At 42.3% G+C, this 24761-nt stretch overlaps 1 long non-coding RNA gene across 1 annotated transcript; it reads left to right on the top strand.

The window, feature by feature from the left end:
- The first annotated feature begins 16474 nt into the window (after nt 1-16474).
- On the top strand, nt 16475-24036 carry LOC125754080 (uncharacterized). The gene is made up of 3 exons (XR_007407438.1): nt 16475-16685; nt 17669-17870; nt 21109-24036. It is a non-coding gene; the product is annotated as an uncharacterized LOC125754080 (long non-coding RNA).
- The last annotated feature ends 725 nt before the right edge of the window (nt 24037-24761 follow it).

The raw sequence follows: 24761 nt of genomic DNA, 5'->3' as shown, positions 1-24761 counted from the left end.
CTTGCTCAGCCACGCCACCCACTATGGGACAGTGCCTTTCACCACAGTGGCAGATACTGTCAGCTTCCCACCCAGGTCACCTTGGTACTCACCTGTTGACACGGAAGGATGCTCACTGAGAATGCCTATGCGTTTCTGCCAAGAGATTTTTCTGGTGGACTCTGAGCTCACAAGCAGAGTAAATGGGAAACACAAAGAGTTAATGTCCTCAGAAACACCCCTTAACAAGTGACTGTCAATAATAGCTCCCATTCCTTCAGCCTTCAGGTAGCAGTTAAGGATAACACTGAGGCATGTTCCCCACTGTCTTCTAGGCCCCAGATGTCCCCTAGCAGTAACATTCAATGCATCTTATGTTGGCCTCCTGCCTATATTGTTTTGGTTTCATTCCTTAAAGGTAGGGATCCAAGTTTTGGGATCACCTTCAAAATAAACTGGTTGCACTTAAGTCTTTGTCTCCAGATCTGCTTACGGGAAACCCTACCTAAGTCACCAGTCATAGGAATGGACTTGACACTGCACTGACAAATTCATGCCTTGGTTCATGGTTTCTGCCAAGAGAAGCTAAGCATCTTGAGGACAGGAATTTTTAATTCACTTTTGAATCCCTGTGGTCCCTGGCAGAGGGTAAACATCAAAGAACGTGGATTGACCTGGAAAATTGGGTATGTTGCAATTACTTGCAAGTGGCTAAAGGTCATCAATGACTTCAGAGGTCAAAACTTAGCTTCTGGGTTTTAGTCCTTTGCTGTTACACTGACTGGCTTGATGATCTTAAGCAAGGCTTAGCTAATCTCTCTCTAAGTTTTAGTCCCTATCTATGAAATAGGGATAATAAAACTTGTCCTATGGAGCTACTATGAGAATTAAATGAAATCATGTATATGAAGCACCAAGCATATTTCCTGCCTCTCTGTGTTAATCATAGCTCTATACCCACCCTGTTCCCAAATAACCCCCTTCTTTACCCCTCACCTGTCCATAACCAATTCTTTGAGTCATGCTTCTCTTACCTACTTATTGAAATGGGTTCAAGGTCACATGCATATAATTTACTGCATCTTATCTCCCAAGCAGAAAATCTTAATCTTTAAATGAAGGCTTTGTGGCAATTTTTCCATCTTTCATCGCTAGCCCCCAACACAGACATTTTCACACACGCATCCAAATGCATAGACTTATTCTTTACATTGCCTGGGCCCTAGAATACTTGGAATAATACAAAGAATGGTCTTACCCATGAAGCTTATCATGAAGATCACAAACATGGAGCAGGAAACCCCTAAATGATGTTCCACAGTCAAGAAACGTGTATCATCCACATGGGATGTATGTGTAAGTGTGTGTGAGTGTGTGTGTGTGTGTGTGTGTGTGTGTGTGAATATGGAGGAGCATGCTTATGCAGGCATAGATCTTACCTGTCTTACTTCTTTAGTTCCCCTCCTGCAAGCAAATGCGGAGTCAGAAGACATTTTGATAGCATAGTAAGAGTCAGAGTTCTGGTTTCTAGTCCTAAAAAAGAGAGAGGGTTGGATAACTCTAAACATCTCAGCTTCCTCTCTGGGCCTCAGTTTCTCAACTTGTAGGAAGAAGGAAGAGTAAATGTTTTCTAAGGATCCATTTATAATGGTCTTGGGTTTAGAAAGTTAAATTAGAGAAAAATCTGAATATAAGAAGAATGCACCATGTGGTTTCACATTGTTCCTTTTTAAAACACCAACTGAAAACTGATGTGTTAAAAAAAAATGTCCATGCTATTACACCCACTATGCCTTCTTTATGAACTGGGGTAAGGAGGAGAGATTTATTGGAAAGTCAATAGACTACAGTATTTACAGGTCTACTGTATGTGCTAGTTTAAATTCAACATTTTGAATGGGGTAGAAACAAACACATCGGAATTTGACCAAGGATACATTCGTATGTCAGTTTAATGCTCCAGCTGTTTAATCAAAATATGAATAAAAGGTCTAAAGCCCAACAAGCAAAAATATCATAGTTGTGGGATTCAGTGATTGCTTCCCCATTGTCATCCAATTACTGTGTAATTTTTCCCTGTGACTGAATAACTAACTGTTAGCAAATAATGAAAAGGCAATTACAGCCACGCTTTGTTCCTATTACTCCCTTCGTTTTATTCTGGCTGTAATTATTGTCAGCGCTGGAGGTTTACTGTACCATGGAAGCAGCACCAGGAAGGAAAATGGAATGGGCCTGGTGCATGGAAAATTGCAAATGTCACAGCTACCTTCATCGGCACTGTTGGACTTCTGAGGTTAAAAAAAATCAGAGGAGAAAGCTCTCCATGTGGGTTTTACAAATTCTCTACCTCAAGCTGTTGTGGCAACTGGGAGAGTGGAGACAGGGGTGAGGGTGGGGGGCGAATGGGGAATCGGTACCATGTTTGTCCTATGTGCCTGTGTGCAATTCCCAAAGGACTGTGCCTTTTGCCGCAGTCTGCCTGAAAGCAACTCTTGAAACTCTTCTTTTAGCCTCTGCTTCTCATTAATGGTCTCCATGCTGCTTCATAATGGGGAGTGGCATATAAATGATGCATTTTATGGGGTTTGATCTTTCTTCAGAGAGGAAATATGCTGCATATGGACAGATGTCAGAAAAGAAAATGATGATTGTGCCCTCTTTGTGTGGTTACTGGGACCTATTTTTAGAAGCTTAAACTGATCATATGTAATGTACCTTCCTTTTTGACTTTATTTTTATTAAAAAGAATCTGTTAAAAAATTAAGAATTTTTAAAAACCAAACAAAAGAATAGAGGTACCTTTCTGATATTTTTATCTTTTATTTGCTTAATAAACATATCCCGAGTACCTACAATGTGCAAGGTAGTAGGCTAGGTACTGAGGAATCAAAGATGAGTATGACATGAACCCTAACCAAAAATGCTCCATCTTTACACTCAAATAAAAATCTCTCTGCATGAAAAGCAACTGAGCATAGTCAAAAGTCAAAAGAACTGTATGTTTAAAGACCTGGATTCTAATTCAAATTCTACAACTTATTTACTGATTTATTTTTGCTGTATCAGTTAGCTACTGCTGTGTAACAAACTATTTCCCAAACTCTGTGGCTTAAACCAACAATCATATATAACTAAAACTTACCGGTCTGCAGGTCAGTGGCAGGCTGTACTCCTGGTTGGGATTGGCTGGAAGCTTTGCTCCACATGTCTGTTCTCTTCCTTCTTGGAACAGCCGGCCAGCCTGGATTGTTCTTCTCATGTCTGAAGAGCAAGAAAGCAAGCAGAGAAATGCAAACACACCCACCAAGCAATTTCAGGTCTCTGCTTTAGTTATGTCTGCTAACATCCTATTGACCAAAACAAATTACATGGTTAAACACAAAACCAAGGATCAGGAAAATATACTCTACCTCTCCATGGGAAGAACTTCAGAGATAGATGATAAAGGGATTGAATACAGTTCAAAATGAAGAGCTGGAGGAATTAATGGAATCCACTTTACTTGCATGTAATTCCATGCCTCAGTTTCCTTGTCTGTAAAAATGGAGGTTTGCTTTACCTGCTTTAATTTTTTAAAAAGTTTTTTATTTATTTATGATAGTCACACACACAGAGAGAGAGGCAGAGACTTAGGCAGAGAGAGAAGCAGGCTCCATGCACCGGGAGCCCAACATGGGCTTCGATCCCGGGTCTCTAGGATCACGCCCTGCGCCAAAGACAGACGCTAAACCGCTGCACCACCCAGGGATCCCTGCTTTACCTGCTTTAAAATACTATTGGAAGGATCAAAAGAGGCGAAGAGTATTCCTATGTTTGACACTATAAAGAACGATAACTGTGTAAATAATTACTGCTCTTACCTACTTTTATTTTATTTTTTAAAAAGATTTAATTTATTCATTCATGAGAGACACGGGGGTGGGGGGGGGCGGGGAGAGAAAGGCAGAGACACAGGCAGAGGGAGAAGCAGGCTCCATGCAAGGAGCCCAATGCGGACTCGGTCCTGAGTCTCCAGGATCACACCCTGCGCTGAAGGTGACGCTGAACCGCTGAGCCACTGGGGCTGCCCTCTACTTTTAATACCATAAAGTGTTATGATTTCTTTTTTTTTTTTCCAGAACAAAACAGGAGATTCTCCATAAACTTCACATTTCTTTTAGTTCAACCATCAGGTATTCTTTCATCAGAGGTATTAAAATGGAAAATGGGAATGTCTTACTTATAGTAATGTCTTACTATTCGTTCTTGTATTTGTAAAATAGGGCACTTCTCCAAGACCCTGATCTGATTTAAGGGCAGAAGAATCTCAAAAGCTATTGTTTTGGTTCCTGTGGCGGCCAGCCCTGAGAGTCCCCTGGGTTTAAGGTGGAAGGAGAAAACATTTATAGGCTAACACAGCTGCTTTGGCAAACTACTGCCCTTGGGTTATTTCCATAGCAAAAGGAAAGAAGGTTATAAGGGGTTGATTGGCCATAAATAAATAAGCAAGGATATATACATTCACAAGGACAGGAGAAAGGCAGATTAGTAAAACCAGAGATAAGGACATAGTTAAAAAAAAAAAAAAAACCTCAGAGGATCTGACAGATTTGGATTTGAATCCTTGCTCTACTACTTAATAACTGGTTTATTTAGCTCCTTGGAGCTTCTTGTTTCCTTATTTGCAAATTTGGGATCTAATACCTTACTCGTTGTACTCTTGTGAGGACTCAGTGAGATATAATACATACATAAAGTTCCTAGCATTGCACCTGGTACATAGTATATACCCAAGAAATTAGTTCCCTTTTCCCATCCAGATATTTTGAAGTTTATTTTCCTGAGAATATGTCAGGTCACAGTTATTCAGTTCTATGACCAAGACCGTGAAATACTTTATTTTCCCCATTTACCATATCTCAGGCTAGCATGGATCGCAGTAATAGCAAAGTCTCCAAGAATAACTTTGATAACACGAGCAGACTGACTAAAATGTGTTTTGCCTGAGAACATCTCAATCACTGCAGAAGTCAGAGAACCCAAAGAACTTGTCCTCCTTGCATGTGGTGTACCACATCTGGTGCTATTTTCATTTGGCAAAATCCTATTCATATATAGATTAACTGTATTCATCCTCCAGGCCAGGTCATCTCTGCTTCTGTCTCTGTCTGTCTGTCTGTCTGTCTCTCTCACATATATACATAAACAACTTGCCTTAAATATGGTCGTCGTCTCTTGGGGGCCCGGATTGTAGCAATTTGAAAGCAAATTGGAAAGCCAGACCCTCTCATCGGGCTCAGAGGGAACCATGTGAGAACAGTATAAAAGAGAAAGAAGAAAGAAGTTGTTTACATGAGAATATTGATGTGAGTATCCTAAGAAACATAGCCAGCTAAATTCAACATATGTATTTTTAAAAAACACAAGTGAACATACAGGATGTATTGCAGGAATATAATATTTAATACTAGAATAAATTCAATATTATTAACCACATGAAGTTAAGGACAATAATTATGTGACAATCTCAGTAGAAAGTAGAAAAAAATGTTTTCTAGCAGGGACATCTAAAATTTCTTTTTATTTATGTTTTTAAAATATGGAACTAGTAGAAAACAGCCATCATCTGATAAAGAGACTATAGCAAAAGACATACTCAGTAGAAAAGCATTAAATGTGCTCCTTTTATTTTTATTTTTTATTTTTTTTCTACTTTTTTTTAAAAAAATATTTTATTTATTTATTCATGAGAATACACAGAGGAGAGAGAGAGAGGGGCAGAGACACAGGCAGAAGGAGAAGCAGGCTCCATGGAGGAAGCCTGACGTGAGACTCAATCCCAGGTCTCCAGGATCACACCCTGGGCCAAAGGCGGCGCTAAACCACTGAGCCACCCAGGGTGCCCAAATGTGCTCCTTTTAAGACAGTATAAGTCAATAACTCAGTGCCTTTATACTAACAATAACCACCTAGAAAGTGGTAGCAAGATAGGGTATTACCTACAACAAGTTAGAAAGTATCAAGCGCACAAAAGTCTTCTAAGAAGAAAAATAAATAAATGAAAACATTTTTCAAGGGCAGAAAGGAAGATTTAAATTAAGGAGCAGACATAAGGTGGGGGTTCAGTTGGTTGAGCACCCGACTCTTGATTTCGGCTCAGGTCATGATCTCGGAGTCATGGGATTGGGCCCCACATTGGGCTCTACACTCAGCATGGAGTCAGCTTGTCCTTCCCTCTGTTCTTCCTGCTCATGCTCTAAATACATACATACATACATACATACTTAAAAAAATAAAACATGCTCCTGGATGGAATGGCTTGGCAATAAAAAGATGTTAGATCTCCACAAATAAAAATTAAAAAAATATAATTCCAATCAGTGCCCTAACCAGATTCTGTACTTTATTGGTATTTAAGAGAGATATCATCACTAGTGAATGGGCAAGTGCAGATTATTTACTTAGTAAAAGGAGAAATGAACTCACAGCATGGAGAATTTGGATCACCACCTCACACCATAGACAAAACCATAAGCACTAGATGAATGAGATGAATTAAGACTGAAATATGGATAGTAAAACTTAAGAAATATAATCAGCAAATGCGATAAATATAACTGTGACCTTGGAGTAGATGTTGATTTTTTGGGTCAAAATCTAAAAGAGCAAATGATATAGTAGGGGGGAAAAAGGGCAGTGGGGTACCAAAAAGATATGAATATTTATTTCCCAGAAAGGAAAATAGAAATAGGTAACATATATACAAAGCTCATGCCTTGCTGATAGTCAGAAAAATGAAGATGAGAACACAATGTAATGGCATTTTATACCCGTCAAATTGGGAAAAGCATCTGGCCATCTGATAATATGCAGTGATGGTGAGGATGTTAGGACACAGGCACTCTCCTGCATGGATTGCTGGTGGGAATAATTAATGAGGTATTTTGGAGAGAAATTTGTCAGTAATTAGTGAAATTAAATACAAATAAATCCTGGGATCCTAGAGACCCCCTCCCATGAGTGTCTATCCCAGAGACATTCTCCCAAAGGTTCACATCAAGACATGGATGGAGTCTGATTTTTGAAGCATGGTTTGAATTGGCAGAGCTGGAGGTGCAGAGGTGTCTATCAGAGGCAGAACGGAGGGGTGAACTGTGTTTCTGGTACACAGTCCCTTACCTGCAATTTTGAAAAGGAAAAATCTCTGAAAATATGAAGGTGTTTTTTTTTTTCCATAAATTTGAGACAAACTTGTTTGGTGGCAAAACTTGAATCGGCACAAAGCTAGCTAGATTCTCTTTATTTCAGTTAGTGTGACGATTCACACATTTTGATGTGGAAATATATTAACGGGCATGATGACGGGATGCTGCCTAGGGCTTGCAGAATGAGATGTGTAGTCCGGTGTCTCCTAATTATAGCCCATAGAGCTATACAAAATATGTTCATATAAGTGTATGGAGAGAGACGCCTGTGTGGCTCAGTGGTTGGGCGTCTGCCTTCAGCCCAGAGCATGATCCTGGAGTCCCAGGGTCGAGTCCCGCATCAGGCTCCCTGCATGGAGCCTGCTTCTCCCTTTTCCTGTGTCTCTGCCTCTCTCTCTGTGTCTCTCATGAATAAACAAATAAAATCTTTAAAATAAATAAATAAATAAGTGTATGGAGAGGTGGATTCGAAGAGCCCCAATTAAATTCTCACCAGCAAGGATGCAACTATGGGAAGTCAGAGATTTGGATTAGGATGGGACATTTGGAATGAAGGGAAAAACATTTTTTTAAAATAGACTATAAAAAATGAAAAGAAGTACACTGGAAATGAAATGCAATGAAATGAAATTTAAAAAATAAAATAAGACAAAGCCAATAGATGATCATTGACCAGCAGTTCAGCTGTGAAGGGGAACTTCTATAGCAGCTTCCTACATGTATGTTGTTTCATTTTTACAAAAGTCTCATTCTCCCACACAATAACTTAAGACTTTCTTAAGTCTCTATCCTCCTCAAAGATTGAGTACTCAGAATTCGGAGCTCGAAACATACGTGTTGATTAGAAGTCTGTTGGGGCCAAATAAGTTCAGCTGGGGAGAATCATGATACCTAGGGTTCAGGGGTGTGTTCTCACCAAGGTCAGCCCAGATGAACTATCAACCAGCCAAAAGATCATTAGGTTTGTGAGGAGACCTGGCTTCAACTCCCAGCTCTGTCTGTTCTGTGACCTTGGGCAAGTCACTTTGCCTTGCTGGGCTTTGGTAGTCTCTATCTGGTCTCCGCCCTCTCCTGCAGATGACCTCTGTGATGGAGCCATTATGGATTCCTTGCAGGTGAGAACACACACACCTTCTGACATCTCCATGATTTTGCATGTCTAGTCTTCTCTGCTAAGCTACATGCCCATCACACCTCATTGCTCAGGGAAATCCCCAACTTGCCCTTCAAATCAGTACAAACCTCACTTCTACTGTGAAGCCTGTTCCCTCTCTGTTCCACTTACATCTGAGATAGATTTCACTTGGGGCATTTGCCAAATATTCTTTGGATGGATTTGAATGCATGACTGTTTTGTATAAAGATATAAACAGCTGGAGGACAGGAGCTGCATCTCATTCATCTCTATCATCCTGAGGCCTAGCACAGCTACTACCATGTATTAGATGCTCAAAAACTGTTGGCCTTCACTTGGGGCTTTATTAATTTGCAAGTAGCAAGTAGACTTGCAACTACAGTCAACTGACTTCCTAGGACTTGCTTCCTCAGATGTAAAATGGGGCAAATAATATTTCATAAGGTTGGTGCAAAATAAAAGCATGATATCACTGAATCTCAGGGTAAGAAGGAATCCCAAGGAATCCAAGGGTCGTTTGTCCAACCACCCAATAGAAGCAGACATTTCACAGTGGCACTCAGTACCTCCCAAGGTAGCCCAATTCCATCTTTGGGGCAGCTCTGGCTTTTAGAAATGAGTTGAAATCTATTATTCTGCTGGGTCATCCAGGGATGCAGGAACACGCTGAGGGTGAGCTAGCCTTAATTCTCATCCCCCATCACACTATATGTGTGTAGTCGAGACATTCACAACAATGTTCCATTCATCTAGCATCTGGGAGAGCAGGCTGATCTATGAAATACTCAGATGCTTTCTCTTGTATTTTGCATTTTGTTATTTAATTTGGATGATTCCTATCAGAAATATTTCAAAGTATGTAATTTTTTCCCTGCCTATTTACATGAAGGGTATGGATCATCCTTTAACCAAGCTGTTGATACGAATGACTGCATTGATGACGTAGCCTTTAAAATGGTGATGTTCTCAGGACTGCGGCCAGTGTATGAGGGGGTGGTCCCTGGACTAACCGATCCTAGGCAGCTCACATTCCATGTGCTTTGTGTTTTCTGTTACTTTTTATTTCTCTTCTAACACAAAACTAGAAGCAACCACTTGTTTCTGTAATTGTATCAGCTTCTAATAAGCTCTTCCTGCCCCTGCCTCTGAATGGTTTGCTTAGAAAGTACCATCTCCAAAGTTGTTAGTAATGTTGGTAAAGTAAGAGTAAGTAAGATCACTCTCTGTGAAGTCCCTCTATGAACACAAGGGGCTTTGTGCTATCTATTTTGATTTAAGTTCTTTTCTCCCTTCCAGTTGGCTGTGTGCTGGATGGAAGGGTTCACCTCATATTTCATTGTACTGATGTGTCCCCTCCAGCTCTGCCTTTGCCCTCCTTCACCTTGTTTGTGTCTCTCAAGGCTGACACCTAACATCAGCCAGCTTCCCCTGCCAGCTGGATTTCAGTTGAGTTTGGGCAATGGGAGGAACCAGGGGAAGATTGCAGGAAAAAACGAGAGAGAAGTTAAAGTTATAATCTCCATTCCTTCCCATTCTGGGTGATGTTCCCCAGTTAGAGGATGCCACCCTCCATGACCACAATTCTTAGCAGGTAGCCTCTCCTCCAAGGCTCCTGGTCTCACTGGCTCTGGTGATACCATCCCTTTCCCCTTATCTTTTCAAGCTTTGGGATGGTAACAGTTCAGGATGATTTCATCATCCCTTGTTCTTTCCCTTAATGCTACCCACACCTTTGAAGTTGTCCCTCCATTAAACACCCTGGAACCATCAGAGTGGATTATTTCCTGCTAACCTTGATTGAACCACTCACTCCCTTGACAAGTATTTATTGAGCATCTATGTGTTTGATACTGAGGATACAGTGGTGAACAAGACAGACATGTTCTTTCCTTTGGGCAACCTAAGTCTACCAAGGGAAGACACAGTTGTGACTGTGATGAGCATTTCAAAAGGGAGTGTGGGATGCTTTGGGGCCTACAACTATGGCAAAGTGGTCCCCAGGCAAGAAAATGTAGCTGTCCCTATACGCAGCTAAAATAAAACGTTCATTCTCTAATTTTCTCCTACCTCAGTTCACAATAAACAATAGTTTCCATCTGCCAGGTCAAAAAGCGACACCAGGACATGATCATCCCGACTTTCTGAGCTACAGAGATCTAGAGGTAAGAGGCAGGGAGGGCAAAAGTGAGGCTCAGCACATGCCCTAAAGAGAGGAAGAGAGCCCCAAGTGGTGTTCAAACTGGAAATACCCTCAACTTTCTCCACCCCAAATCAGACACCATTAAGTTCTCCCAAACACTTCCTACAATTCCCTCCTGCTTCCAGGAGACTACTCCATGTAACATAAAAGAGTGACACTAAATCTAAAGGTAAAAGGGAAGACGTCATTACCAGATTAATACATCATGAAAAAAATTCACTATTTCTGATAGATACTTAACAGTGCATTGGTGATTAAATTAATTGCACGTGGCGAACAGGAAGATAGCTCTTTAATGCATGTTAAATATTAACAATTTGAGATAATAGGAGTCTACACGGCTTCTCTTTACAGCTTCCTTTGTCAACGAAATGTACTTTCGTCGGAAGAAAGAGATGGTCTGGAATGTGATCGTCTTACCCAATGAAGGCCAGCCCTGCGCCCCACAACACCAGGGCCACCAGCAATCAGCTTAATCATAAATGACCGGAACCAAATGGATTCAGGCAGCCAGGCTGACTACTGAGTTTAAAAGTTTTATATATCAAGAGTCTGAATGCCAACTAAATCAAAACCTTTCAAGGCAAATCAAAGGGCCAGCAGATTTCTCCCCTGCTTCTGCCAAAAGCTTTGTTTCACCATTTCCTCCCAGGGCCATCAGGAGGCAGCGGCTGCTGGGGTGAAGTTCAGCCCCATCCAGGGGCTTCTGTACCTGCTCCATTGTCCCCAGAAAGCCGACCATCACCTTTACGTTAAGAGCATCAGAGGGCGGGTGGCCGGGGAGGTGGGGGGAGCAAAAAGGAGCAAAACAAACTGATTGATTGCAAGCCCAGCTATGATGTCAGCATGAATTAATGTTTCCCACAGCCATGCTAATCAGCTCCATGACATAATCACGGCTTCTATTACACCGGTGAGACATCAAAGTTATTCCAAAGATAACATAACACAACACTCGAAGCCCCAGGAAACTTCCACCACCGCTTTTAGATGTTTTATAAGGTTACCGATCTTTTCATTGCTGGGGAAACAAAAAAGCTGAAAGGAAACAGAATATTGAATTTGGGATGAATCAGGGTTGGAAAGTGATTTCATCGCAAATTCCAAATGTTCAAAGAGATAGTAGCAATTAAAAAGCTGCAAGGGGTCGCCCTGTAGAAGCAGCTCTGAGCAAACCTTTCTTAGGCGGGCAGATGGGCACAATTCCCAAATTGAAAAAAAAAAAAATCTAAGTCTGTATGAAAGGTATTTGTTCAAATGAGCAAATGAGCCCACGAAAAGTGGGTAAGATAGAAGAGTACAGAGCTCAAGATTTGCTTCTCTCCCCTGACCTCTTCCAGATATTTGCCTTCAGGCCAACTATTAATATCTCTGAGACTCATTCTTCCTCTGGAAACTGGAAATCATGATATCGAGCTCACAGCAGCGTTGAAGGGCTAAAGCGGGGAATATATTCACAGCCCTGCGTCAGAGTGGGCACCCGGTCAGCGCTCCAGTTATTATTACTACTACCGATGAACATTTGACATTACTCAACCCCAATACGCTATTATTACTAGTCGTAACACTTGTTTACAGCGTATGCTGTGCTGATGATCCACACACGCCACCCTCGTAAGTGCTCACAATCCTATGAGCTAGGTGCTGTTAGCCTAATTGACAGATGATGAAATTGGGGGACAGGGAGGTTTAAGTTACCTGAGACAGAGACAAGACGTGACAGCTGGACTTCAGACCCATGCCATCGGGCTCCAATCTGTGTTCTTCACCACTACTTTCTCTATACTTTGCAACCGAGTGTACACACATACACACACACACGTAGGCACACAGCACACTTATGCACCATCTAGAGTGAATGTTGCCAGTCCCTAACCATTTATCCTGATGATTGCAGACTCGGCTTTTGCAGCTTGACCTACTAGAATGTGAGGTCCAGCAACTCCACTTGCTCAGTATGACCTTGGGTAAGTCACTCAACCTCTCTGAGACTCAGTCCTTGATCTGTACAATGAGAATACTCTAAGAACCTACCCCTCAAAGTCTTGTTGTGGGAGTTAAATGAGATGGAACCTTTCAAGTGCTTAGCACCGTGACCAAAGCTTGATAAACACCTTTTAAGTTTAGCTATTGCTATTATTATAAACAAATAAAAATTATGTCTGTCTCAGTCTCTGTCTCTTTCTCTGTCTCTCTTTCTCTCTCACACACACTCACAGATCAGTGGCAATTGCGGGCCTATCTGGGATGGAAGCTTCTAGAAGCATATGCATCTGACACAACTATCCGTGCTACAAGGTTTCCCTCAAAGCATCTGAGAGTTACAGAGGAGGGAAGGGAGGTGGCCACTCCACATCCTACAGATGCCCCTTCCTCTCTCAGACCCTCTGCAGGCAGGTCCCTGTCTCAGCAGCTGCCCACTTCCTAGGTATGTGGGCGGTTCTGAAGGATGCCCATAGGAGGACGGCAAGCTTGCCCGGAGATGAGCCTCCAGGGCCAAGAATTCCACTGAGACAGGGGAGAACGGGGTGTTGCCAAGCCTCCTCTGCAGGCTCACTATGTTCCCTAATGGTTTCCTACTAGGTGAGGAAGCCTCAGTTTGCCTACTTGCTCAGTCTCCTCTATGCCCCGTGGCCATATGATCTGTGTGTTGATTTGAAGAGGAGCAGTGGACACCTGGCTCCTTTACTTGATAAAATGAGCAGTCCGAAGTAAAAGGGACACCATGGCTTTTGTGGTGTTTCTGCCACCATGTGGGTCCAGCAGGGGACAGTGGTGCTGTGAGGAGGGTGGCGTGGGGGCCATCTTCGGTCCTGGGGGAGCCACCATCAAAGCTTCACTCTGGGCCGCCAGGAGTCCTTCTCTGAGGATCCATCTACGGGTCAGACAGCTGGACCTGAGGAGGACAAGAGGGTTAATAAGAAAAGGATGGGAGCAGAGGCCAAGAAGAGAGCACAAAGGGAAGAGACAGACAAGAGGGACATGGAAAAGAAGAGTAGCCCCTTGCAGAAAATGTCGTGTCTCTAACTGTGGCCTTGGTTGTTACCCATTTAACTTAGTTTATTTGAGGCTGATGAAGAATGAATGAATGAATGAATGAACGAATGAATAAAACCAAAAATCAGCTACAATTTTGCCTAGAATTGGCTGGTTCCTTCAAGTGAAGAATCCCAGCTAACCTGGTTCCTTCTGCTTCTGGGAATTTTATAATGCGTCTGTGAGGTATTTCCTTTGATTTATTTACTTCCTTCCAACTTTTTTAGAATAGACAAAATTGGGGAGGAAGATGTCTAAATCAAGGAAGCCGACCCCTGTGACCTTCCTAAGTTTAGTGGCAATCTACTTTTCTGAAGCTGAAGCTAAACTAAATTTGGTACCTGATACATTCATTCTACAGATCAGTCTTGAACACGGTGCCTAACTGGGGACCCAGTGGTCACATATCCCCTGCCCTTGGGTTGCTTATGATCTAGAGGAAGAAAGAAATACAATACGGAGTGGTCAGTCAATGCAGTACTAGACACACCAGGTGACCAACTCACACCTGCTTGGCTTTACTACTGATTTCAGTCAGGCCTGAGTGGACAGCACCAGGCAGGGTGCATCCCATTGTAAGCCAACAACCTGGGTGTCACACAGCTTCATTTGCTGGATGCCCCTTGGCATCCTAGAAGCTGTGGAGAGCTTGCTCAGCCCATGTTCCTGCACAGCTAGAAAGTGTAAGGAAATTAATAATTCCTGGAGCAACATTTGGCCAGTAGGGACCGAACCAGCGGAGAGACGACTGAGATTCCCATCCTTCAGGTGGCCACGCTGGCACCACTCCATACACTTCCCAGCCGCAATCTCAATAATGGACCGTAACGTTGCTCTTCTTCCTTCCTGGTTTTACTCTCCCTGCACCCTGAGGTCACCTTCCAAATGAACGACCTCGGCCCAAGTACTTGGGTTGCTTTTGAGGGACCCAAGTCAAACAAAGTGATCTAGGTCATTCTAGAGGCATCAAACCTCATCTTGGGAGCAACAGAGGCAGGCATCCTGATAATGTGTAAACCAACCACTGAATGTTGAGTGGATGGTGGGCAAATCGAGATGCGCAATGAGGGAGAGGTAGAAAAGAGGCCCGTGCAGAAAGCACAAGTTGGAGCTAGAAAAACACGGCATGTTTGCAGGACTGCATTAGGCAGAAAGCCCACTCACATTAGAAAAATGTGTCTCTGGAACCAGACCGAAGACTTCTTTCCTGTCCTTGTTGGTAGACCCAAGAGCTACCTCTTTGCCTATTGCAAGTAATCATATGGGCTCTGGCAAAGGAGTTGTTTGAGTTTTTTTATTTGTTTATTTGTTTTAGCAAACATATTTGCATTTTGTGAAAGACCCATAGGAAAGCATTTTGTATGGTAGGTGGAGGCCTTCGGCTTGCTGGACCAGAGAAAGCAAGCAAAGAGTAGAGCAGGCCGGGTGGAACCTCTAGGAGCCTCAGTCCCTTCATCTGTAAAATGAGCCCATATGTCTCAGGAAGAACTAAGTCACTGGTACCGATGGTATCAGAACGAAGATTGTCAGTACAACCGATCCAGTCTGGGAAAATAAATGCAGTTGACCAAACTTCTTTGGACCAAAATGACAGACCACATCCATCCAGCCATCTCTTGGAAGAGCAGGTGTAAATAGTTTCCAGCAAGTAAGATATTCCAATTGAACACAGCGGGGCCAGGGAAGGGCACGGGGGGTAAAAGGCAGAGGGGGCTGGAAGCGTAATTGTACATTTTGACATTAAATGAATTACATGGAAATTATATGCAAATCATTATGTAAATGCGGCATATGTTGTTTTCGAGTTAACAGCTTGGACACTTTTAATAATTGCAGCATTTTTCAGGGTGAATTAAGAGCCCCAATAAACTATATTTAGGATCTACTTCAGATGAACAGGATTTAATGGCCTTTGTTTTTCATTTTAAGTGGCTCAGGTTAAGACAGAAACTTGAAATTCTCTCCCTTAGCCCTCCGAAGGCCATTATATATTATACCAGATTCTTCCAATGACAATGAGGCTATAGGACAATTAATAAGCACATTAATGCCAAAAGCCTTTGAAAATATGAACTTCTCAAGAGAGCACTGCTTTATTTTATTTTATCCTTTTATGCCTTGTGAACTGATGTCAAAGATTAAAATGAAATATCCTTCCTTCTATTGTATTATTCCTCCCTAATTTAAGAAAAAGGAACCCCAACATCACATTTCTGGTTCTTTTTTCTTCACTCTTGCAAAATGTCCTCAAAATGCTTATTTTCTGAGAAAACTCGGCCACTGTCCAAGCACGGTAGGTAGAGCGAGTGAAGAAGAGGCTTTCAATTTCCTTTGCAGACCTTCATTTCGGGAAATATTTTAGGCTAGATAACCTGAAGACTCTCAGATTACAAAACCTCTAGAACTAGTGGATGACATACAATGAACATCCTTTTAAAGGCAGCAAAGCGGAGCTTGAAAAAAAAGAAAAAAAAAATCAGGGAAATCCCCAAAGGCTTAAAACAGAGAAGCCTTTGAAGTCTGCAGAGTTACACGTGAAACGATACTGCAGCTGCCCCAGGGTGGGGGCTTCGTGGCAGCCAGTCTGGGCAAAATGGGGGCTTAGGTATTCACCACCACACGGGGATAGGAATTAAGGCTTTACATAAAGTCAGGACACTCAAGGAGCTACATCCCCTGTGACAGGGTGGACCAGGCAATCTTCTCACCAGCAAAGAGAGAGAAAGAACATGGCTTGTTGTAGACCTGTACCTGGGGGTCAGCTGGGCCCCTAAGTTGAGGGATGTCCGCTGGAAGTATCCCCATGGGCAGCTAGCAGACTTAGACAAGCACCGTGGAAGGACACAGTCCTAAACCTGCTTCTATAGGTTTCCCTCACATAAAGCTCCGCTGACAATGAGGTCACAATGCACAATTACAAAACACAGGAGAGAAAAGCCAGCTTCCTGGGTACCCCAAAGGCGGGGCCTCCAGGCTTCTCTCCCAGCATCCAGGAATAAACCGTCTGATGGTCTGAATAGGAGATTCATCTTTGCACCATCTCTGATTCCACAAATCCTGCTGATGGTTCTTCTCCATGAATGTGGTTTCTGGCAGAGGGACTCTCCTGCAATCTCCACGTGACGAGTCAGGAAAGCACAGAGAAAAGGTGAAACGCTCATGTTGTGCGGTTGGAGATATGATCATGAACTTCAAATCCCCAAACCCTCCAATCCTGGCCAACTGCCCACATGGAAGCACAACCCCAGGGCAGCATTCAAGAACTAAAAATGCTGCATCTCCTGGAGTGTTCAAACTGAGACATTGCATCCTGAGGGATGGATTTATATTGATGGAATTTTAAGCAGCATGACAGGCATTTTTTTTTTTTTAGATTTTATTTATTTATTTATTCATGAGAGATACTGAGAGAGGCAGAGACATAGGCAGAGGGAGAAGCAGGCTCCCCCCAGGGAGCCTGATGTGGGACTCGATCCCAGGACCCCGGGATTATGACCTAAACCAAAGGCAGATGCTCAACCACTGAGCCACCCAGGTGCCCCAATGACTGGCATTTTGGATAGGACTTCCAGGCAAGCAAATGAAGCCTCAGAAGTAGCTCATCTCATATATTCAGGGAGAAGACAAATTGGGGGAAATGCAGATCCCCAGGGACAACTGAGTTCTATCAGTAACCCTAATAATTTCTACTTCTTATTGAGGGTTTTTTTTTTTTTTTTTTATTGAGGGGTTTTTGAGTGAATCTCTGCTCTACTCTAAAATAAGCCCCATCTCCTTGGCCTATTTTTAAGGATATGACAATTTTGTTCCAATTTACACTTCTGGCCACATCTCCCAGGGCTCCAGGCAAATTGGATAATAGCTATTTTCCAAACACAGCTTTTGCTTCTCCACTTTCTGGTGTGTGTGTGGGGGGGTACCTGCCTCTCTGCTCCCTCACCCACCAGCCCCCATTCCCATATCCTTACAGTCGATGGCTACTCATTCCTCGAAGCCTGACTCAAATGCCTCTTCCTCCAGGAAGCCTCCTTGATTTCCATTTCTAGAAGTGACCCCACGTGCCTGGAGATGCTATCATATTCTGTCCACACCTCCCTTCCAGCCCTTATCCCATTACACTTTCCGTTGTAGTTCCTGGTGACCTCCAGCCTAGAGCCCATGAAAGACAAGACTTGGGAAAATATCTATAGAATAATTTGAAGAGTTGTATGAAGTACTTCTGAGATAGGACTACAACATTACAAAACAGTGCCTGTGCCACAAAAACCTAAGTGCCCATGTGTCCTCACGTCCTTCTGTGTGTAACATGGGCTTGGCTTCCTGTAGGCCACAGGTAAGTGAAATATTGAGGTCACATTTCCAACATTTTGGTCATTTGAATGCCTGTTGTATGTAATTCCTCTATCTGCATATGATCTATACTATTATTTATTTAACAGTTTTCTTTAAATTGACTCACTAGTTTTAAAATTTTTATTTATTTATTTGAGAGAGAGAGAGCATGAGCATGAGCGGAGAGAGGGGCAAAGGGTGGGGAAGAGGGGGAAGCAAGATTCCCTGCTGAGCATGGAGCCTGACACAGGCTTGATCCCAGGACCTGGAGATCACAACCCAAGCAGAGGTCAGACACTTAACCGATAGGGCTACCCAGGTATCCCTAAATTGATTCACTTTTAAAAATCTAGATTGAAAACAAAAACAAAAACAAAAAAACAAAAAAAATCTAGATTGATATATATATATACATATATTTATTTATTTATGTGTTTATGTATTTATTTTTTTATTTTTTTGAGAAAGAGAGAGAACACATGTGTGAGCAGGGGAGGGGGAGAGGCAGAGGGAGAGAAACAGAGGGAATCCTCCAGTAGACTCCACGCTGAGAACAGAGCCCACTGCAGGGCTGACCTCACAACCTTGAGATCAGAACCTGAGCCAAAATCCGGAGTTGGACGTTTAACCAACAGAGCCCTCCAGGGACCCCTAGATTGATATTATTTTAAAAGGAATCTTTTCATCACTACCATAACTGGGAAATTAATATCACTTGGAATAAAAAGAAATTGCCATACAAAATAAATACAAGTATAAAGACAACACTACTATGAAATTCTCATTGGACCTAATTGCTTGCCCAGAGCTCGGTGCTTGAGGCCTCTGTGTCTTTATTAAAAGGGAAGGTTAACAAACATTAGACAGGTGTCAAGGCTCCATGAGCAAATGAAGAGTTCCTGTTTCGGGTAATCAGGCCTCTGAAGGAGCGCGTGAAAGGGAATCTCCTAGTTACCACTGATTCAAGGTGATTCAATGCACTGCCTCGGGAAACCCTAAAATCCTAATATCATCTTGCTTGTTTCTAGCAGTGAGCGTTCAACAATGCGGTGGGGGTGGTTGTATAGTGCAAGGGATGCTTGCTACAGAATAAGTGAAACCCAAATTTGAACCCCACTGTTGTCACTGGATGGATGAATGATCTTAGAAAGTCAAGATGCTTTGAGCCCCAGTCAACCAACAGCAAAATAAAGATAATAGACCAGCTTTTAGAGGGCCAACATGAGCTTGGATGTAATATCTACAAAAGGACCAGGGAAGTACCTGGCACATGGTAGGGTGCTCAGTGTACCCTGGTAGTGCTATTCATTATTGGTGGTGGTGTTATGATTGGATTAACATCAAAGAGCACCTCTGAAGGAAGAAAAACAGATGGAACCAAACCAGATGTTACTAGGAGACAAAGGTAGACACAAAGGCTGTGCCCAAGCCTGAGAACCAGCATGGTTCTACTTCTCACTTTGCACAACGATAGCCAGAACTCAGCCCCAAAGAAGTTGTTGGGAGACTGGCTTGGCATGGTCTCCAGGTATCTTGGGTACCTGTTATCATGACTGCCAAGTTCCTGTTGGTACCAGGACGATGAGACATCGAGGGCTGTCATCCATGATCCTCCCCCCTCCCAGTGAGCAGTACAGTCTCTCAGAGAGGGTACAAGGGAGGCATGGGCAAGGAGTGGGAAGGGTGCCACTCCAGGGGTGGGGGAGCCACCTATAGAGTCAGAGGAATCAGACAGGGAGAGATAGGCAAAAATGGGGTCATACTGGGATGAACTCTCCCTTACCATCATCCCCAACCCCAAAGTCGCAGAAATTACATGGAAAAAATATTGTGAGTATTCTGTATATACAAGGCACAGAGTCCCTCTCTGTCTGTCTGTCTCTCAATATCATCAGTCTTCTCATCTTGAGAAGAAAAGATCGGAAGTGACCAGGCAAAAGGAAGACTTGTAAGTTGTGCCAGGCTCAACCAAAAGAGCACAAGATAAATAAAAAAAGTCCAAGTATTTGGCCAACATGATATGTAAATAATGCATTGGGCTTTCTACTTCCCATCCATATGCATGATTCTACATGCTTACTCAGATACTTGCCATGTACAAAGAAAGGGAAGGAGGTTCATGGTTTTCTTTCTTTTCTTTTCTTTTTTTTTTTTTTAGGTTCATTGTTAGGTAAACATTGCTAGAGTCCACTGTTTAGAAAGGGAACAGGAAAAAACATAGAGGGAAAAAAATAGAGCAGGGTGGGGGTCGGGGATCTGTCAATTCTATGATTATATTGTCTATACAAGACCATACAACTAATTTACATATTTTGTTCCTGAGTTGTCTAAACTGACCAGTTGTTTGAGTATCACACAAGCTCTGGAGCAAAGTATTTTGAAAACAGCCTGTTGTTCTCACACCTGAGTCTTGAAATGTTAGTGATGAAGTGAGTGGGGTTTAGTCTCCTTACCCTTCAGATGTTGGTACTACTCCCTTAGCACCCCCATTGAAGCTAAAGTTAAGATCCAAGAGACCTGAGTTCAAATCCCTGTCCCACCGCAATTGAATGTCCTTAGACTAGTCTTTTTAAATTCTCTAGGTCACAATATCCTCATCTACAATACAGACGAGCAAAATAAAAGTTCACTTTGAGTGAGCATTCTAATGTGCTAGGTATTGTACTTGGAGCTTTAAATCAGTTTATTATTTACAGAGGTTTCACTATTTTTAGAGGTTATTTCATTCATCCTTACAATCTAGTGAAGAAAGGACTGTCACTCCATTTTACAGATGAAAAATCAGGTTCAATGAGAATAGTGTCCTTGTGCAAGTTAATAATGGATATGACCAAAAAGCATACCCAGGTCCATGTGTGTCCTTTTATTATTCATGCACTCATTTCTTCATTCATTAAATGTTTGTTAAAGGTCTTCTGTGTTCAGAGATAAGCATTATTTAGAAATTTACCCTACAGGGCCACTTGGGTGGCTCAGTCTGTTGAGTATCCAACTCTTGATTTTGGCTCAGGTCATGATCTCAGGGTCGTGAGGTCCAGCTCTGCACACAGCAGGGAGTCTACTTGAGATTTTCTCTCTCCTTTTCCCTCTGCCCACCCCCCAAAAATAAATAAATAAATCTTAAAAATAACCTTACCCTATAGGAATGCTGTGACTATCACTAAGCTAACAGGTGAATGCACTTTGGTAAGCAGTTAGGTGAATGAATGAACATATGCTCTATGTGTTTTACTTCACAGTGGTGGCTAACTTCTGGTGAGAACTTTCTAGGTGTCAGGCTCTGGAAAGGACCCCGGCAGGGGGCAGAGACAGTACCCCAGCTGCCCAATTCCCCCTGGAACCACTGCTTCGAGGCCTCTCTGAGATGCCGGCATCCTGGGACCCCACTGCATTCTGAAGCAGCCTTCACCTTCCTCCACTCCTGATTCAGTCTAAGGAAGAGCCAAAAACTTAGGAAAAACTTCTGCTTGGAGCCAATCTCCTCCAAGAGAAATTCTAAAATACCCTGGAAGCAGCAACTTTCTTATCTAAACAGATGATAGCAAATTCTTTTCCTTCCCTGGCAGTGATCTCTGTTGGGGAGGAAGTCAGGCAGCATGGATGAGGCTGGGTACATGACCAGCTGTCCCACTTGAGAGCTCATTTGGATAGATACTTGGGCCTCTCCACCAATGATGCTGGTAATCCCTGAAAGATCTGTTCCATCCTCATCTGAGCAAGAGGCTCCCTCACCATTTGCTCACATCACACAAACACACTACAAAGAACATGGCCCCAAAGAGGGAAGGGATGCCCCGTATGTGTTAATAGGCTCACCATTGATTTTTCTCTACACTTGAGACTCCTTAGGACAACTTGGCATCTAAAGTTCTAAGGTCGGAAGTTAACCTCTTGACTCTTCCATAAGGAAACATTCATTCCTTTGGAATAGAGATGCACCAAATATTCAGTTTAAGCAAAAGCCTTGAAATGCATGACAACTTGGGGTGCCTGGGTTGCTCAGTTGATTGAGCATCTGACTCTTGATTTGGGATCAGGGCACGATCTCAGGGTCCTGGAATTGAGCCCCTCGATAGGCTCCACAGTGGAAGAAAATCTGCACTCAGCAGAAAATCCGCCTGAGGATTCTCTCCCTCTCCCTCCGCCCCTCCCCCAGCTCACATGCTGTCTCTTGCTCTCCCTCTAAAATAAATAAATAAATGTTTTTAAAAAATGCACAATAAATAGCAAGCATGTGTTTGTTAAAAACAAATTCATTCCATGATTTCTGATCCTTATGAGATTTTGATGATCTCATGACATTTGATTCTTTTGTCAGAAATAAGAGAGAAGGACTCAGAACAACAAATGTAATGATGGGTAACAGTGTCTTTTAAGTGGAGAGAGAGAAGTTAAAGAGATTTATTGTTTGAATCATTCTAATTAGTTGTACCAAACGAATAAATAAATATACAGAACAAAGGATTTGTAAGGAAAAGAAAAAGTGCTGTTACACAACAATAGCTAAAGACAGAAAAACACTATTATACAGGAACTAAACAAAAATATAATTGACATTGGATGATACTACCATCCTCTCTGATGTTGGATGATCCACTTCGACACAAGTCTATTTGGCTTTTATTGTCCGCTTCAGTCAATTCCCTTTGAAAAGAAAAATCAAACTCTCACAGACCCACAAAATCTCAAGGGCCTAGGATCCAGTTTGAGAAATGCTGTTTGGGGAGCATCAGAAGCTATTAAATTAAAATAGGTTTGCTGCTAGTGGTGAAATGAGTAGTCAGAGGCCTTTTCTTAAAGACTGTCTTAAAAGACAGGATTCTATATGCTGCAAGTGGAAAAAATCACAGGACTGGAACCACCCAGACCCTTGAGCTTGACCTTGACGTTGTCCCTTACTTCATTTGTGACCTTGGACAAATCCTGTAACATTTTGGAGCTTGTTCTTCATCACCTGTGGAAAGAGATTGGACTTCTTCAGGAAGCACCCCTTAGTCTCCCTTTTAATTATAAAATTATGTGGAATTTATTTTGCTTGTATGTTTTTGATATGTTAAGATGTTTAGACTTGCTCATATATTTATAAAACCACAGATGTGAAACATTGGTGTGTTTAGGTGGTCCTGGCTCCAGAGTGAGCATAGTTGAAGAATCACTCTTAAGAAGCCAAAGTAGAATATGAAAGAGTGATGAAGGATGAGCCACATTATCTGGTTGGACTTGACTCTGAGTTTCTTTCCTTTTGGTCAAATATCTGATAATGTTTTACTTAAACATCTCTGCCTGGTCCTAGCTGCTAGAATGAAGAGAAGAGGACAGTGTTCATACATGTCTAGGATGTGGGGAGGGGCAGCTTTGTGATACCAGTGTGGTGGTGGTCACTTGTCATCAAATGGCACCCAGGACAGGCGTCTCCAAAGATCAGAAAGGATGGCCCAAACAGATCACCCTCTGTGCCCTTGGTGGCCAGCTCCATTGAGCAGGATTTAGTCTTAGTTACAGTTGGTAGATTGCTTTACCTAAGCTCCTTTGTATAGGATGGTGGTACTTTTAATGTTTATATTTGCAATGGTGTTGATGGTAGGCACTATGGCTTACATATTGGCACCTATGGTTGGCCAAACCTTATACCCATTGAAAAAGTGAAGCCGAGGAGGAAACTCGAACACTCCCACTAACATCTGTCCATTAAACAAAGAACAAGCACCCAACTAGTCACCAAGTGAAGAGCAAATTTTCAACATAACCAATAGAACTTAGTTTGGCAAGTCACCAACTATGATTTTCTGCAAATGGAGTATAGAACAGCAAAACTCATATTCCAGTAAATATGCGCCAGGACCATGTGTGGCCCCTGGCAGATTCCCAGGGTGAGCAAGAAGACAAATGGTAGACCGAGAAGTTCACAGGACTCAGACTGCAAATTCCTGGAACAGTCTTATGAAAGTGTCAGAATATCAACTTTTTGCAAGAGAGTGTTTTGACAAATAAGAGCATTCTATTTAGGATTCAACTATTCACCGGGAGAGTTTAAGGAAGAGTGGAAAGTGCTCTCTTCATATTTCTGAGTATTTAAATTATGTTTTGTCATAATTTCACATCCAAGGCCCAACCAATCTTGACAGCAGTCCATGTAATATCTAGAAGTACAGCAGCTATTTTGTAACCAAGAGGACAAAACTATGTATTAATATTAGAAGAGTGAAAAAATAGAAAGAACTGGAGTCATGATGGCCCTGCAAAGCAGCTTTTTAACTTGGACCACCTATCTCTGGAGTTTGTTTTGTAGGAAAATAAATACCTATGTTTTTAAGTCACTATTATTTAGGTCTCCTGTCATTTGCCTGCCAGATTACCAGTTTATTATCAAAGGATCTAACTCAGGAACATCCAGATAGATGAGATGCACAGGGTAAGCAAGGTATGGGGAAAGGGCAAGGAGCTTCCATACTCATTGAATACCCCACTCTTCCCAACCCAGAAGCTCTCCTAACTGATCCTTTGGGTTCTTATGGAGACTTCATTACATAGCCATGATTGATTGATTAAATCACCACCTCCCCACCTCTCTCCCCTCTCAGGAAGATAACACTAAGAGTTTTTAGCCCTCCAATCACATGGTTGGTTACCCTGGCACCCAGATCCCACCTTTTAGTGCTTTCCCAAAGTCACATCACTGACATAAACTCAGGTGTGGTTGAAAGGGGCAATCAAGATACCTTGATTACTCTTATGACATAGGAAAGGATTTTAGGAGCTTTGTGCCAAGAGAGGGGACTAAGACCAAATATTGATTTTTTTATTATAAATTACAGTATCCCAACTGCTGATGACACTAGGTCTGTGCAAGAAATAGAGGGAAGCAACAGAGCATCCGATGAATCTGCAAATG

Source organism: Canis lupus, chromosome 2, assembly GCF_003254725.2.
Source record: "Canis lupus dingo isolate Sandy chromosome 2, ASM325472v2, whole genome shotgun sequence".
Taxonomy (NCBI): domain Eukaryota; kingdom Metazoa; phylum Chordata; class Mammalia; order Carnivora; family Canidae; genus Canis; species Canis lupus.
Note: the sequence above shows the minus strand (reverse complement) of the source record. Positions and strands in the feature narration are given on the sequence as shown.